Source organism: Ovis canadensis, chromosome 14, assembly GCF_042477335.2.
Source record: "Ovis canadensis isolate MfBH-ARS-UI-01 breed Bighorn chromosome 14, ARS-UI_OviCan_v2, whole genome shotgun sequence".
Lineage (NCBI taxonomy): Eukaryota > Metazoa > Chordata > Mammalia > Artiodactyla > Bovidae > Ovis > Ovis canadensis.
The window spans coordinates 78146204-78148081 of NC_091258.1; positions in this window are offsets into that span (position 1 = coordinate 78146204).

The following is a 1878-nucleotide window of genomic DNA, read 5'->3' on the forward strand; positions in this document are numbered from 1 at the left end:
CCAGGGATAGAACCTGTGTCTCCTAAATTGGCAGGAGGGTTCTTTACCACTGAGCCAGCTGGGAAGCCCAGAGACACCCACTACCTCCATTTTAAAGTACAGTGAACTATGGCACAGAGGGCTACAAGGAGCCTGCTGAGTCACGGCAGGTGCTCACCCACCTGTGTCTGCCCGGGGCCCACCCGCCTGTGCCCGCCCGGGGCTCGCCCACCTGTGCCCACCCGGGGCTCACACTTGCTCTGGGGGTCAAGTCACTCTCCTGGCCACACACCACCCCCCAGCCCCGAGCAGGAAACCTGGTCACGTGACATCTGGTCTTGCCGATGGAGACCAAAGTCAGAGCAAAGAGATGTGACCTGGAGCCTCTTGGGCTCCACCCCCATCCCGGGGTCAAGAGAGCCCAGAGGACAGACAGGACTGAGGGCCCTCCCGGTGACCGCAGCAGTGAGCGGGCTTTCCAAAGAAAATGTCAGAACAGACATTTGTGGTGCAGCGGAACCCCACAGTCATGGCAAAAGCCAGAGGGGCCATCCGACTTCAAACGCTAGCCTCCAGCAGCGTGGTGGCCTTGGGGCTGGCTTCCGCAAGCCGCCCGCTTCTCCCTGAGCGGGACGTGGGTGGACAGACCCCGGTGGTTTCAGGCTGATCTGGGCAGTCACTCCTACTCATTCCCCTTCCCCAGCTACTATTTCGGGGATGAGGGCAAGACCCAGATCTAAGCCAAGCAGCACATGGCGTTCCTCTCCTCAGAATAATCAGTTCCTGGTGAGTACAACTGAAAGGAACTTAAGTGTTGTTGTTGTTGTTTTGCCAATGACTGGAAGAGGCCTTTCTCCAGCTGGATGTTTCTGAGGAAATGTGTCAAGAGGAGCTGTTGGAAACCACATGAAGCCGTGAGGGAAGCCAGTCTGAGGAGGAGGCCAGTGGGCGAAGCAAGTCAGGGCACCTGGACCAAGCCCACCCTGATGCCCACACCCTGCCAGACCTTCAAAACCTATTCATGTTTACACATGGCTGAGCGGCTGCTCTTTTGACCTGCAACACGAAGTGCACTTACTGATATGTAAAAAGTGAAAGTGAAAGTTCCTCAGTCATGTCCGACTCTTTGCGACCCCGTGGACATACAGTCCATGGAATTCTCTAAGCTAGAATTCTGGAGTGGGTAGCCTTTCCCCTCTCCTGCCTTTCCCCTCTCCAGGGGATCTTCCCAACCCAGGGATCGAACCCAGGTCTCCCGCATTGCAGGCGGATTCTTCACCAGCTGAGCCACAAGGGAAGCCCAAGAATACTGGAGTGGGTAGCCTACCCCTTCTCCAGCGGATCTAAGTGGTTGCTTAGAATGAATTATTTATTCTTCATGAACACTGGTGTCAGGAAGTGTGGGACATTCAGACACACCAGGATATTTGTGACCAGTAGCACTGAGCATTAAAATAACAAAAGCGGTGGAAAAGGCCCTGGTGTTCCCTGGAGGTCTAGTGGTTAGGGCTCTGGGTTTTCACTGCCTTAACCTGGGTTCGGTCTTTGCTTGGGGAAATGAGATCCTGCAAGCCTGCAGCAAAACCAACCAACCAACCAACCAACCAAACAACCCCAAACCAACCAACCAAACAAAACAGGCCCCAGAAAGAGGGGACTTGGGGAACTCTGTGTACACAAAGCTTCAGGTCAAGCTGAGGACATTCCTTCAAGTTTAACTGCAAAAACAACTATGAAAAGAGACTCCAGCGCGCGCAAGCTTGTTAACTCCAGTTAACCCTGAGTATTAGGCCTGCTGCTACTCGCTCCCCCACCTTCTCCCACAAGCACTGAAACAGACTTTGACGGAACACACGGTCCATTTCTTTCTCGTCTGATGACTTTAAAATGACGTTGGAC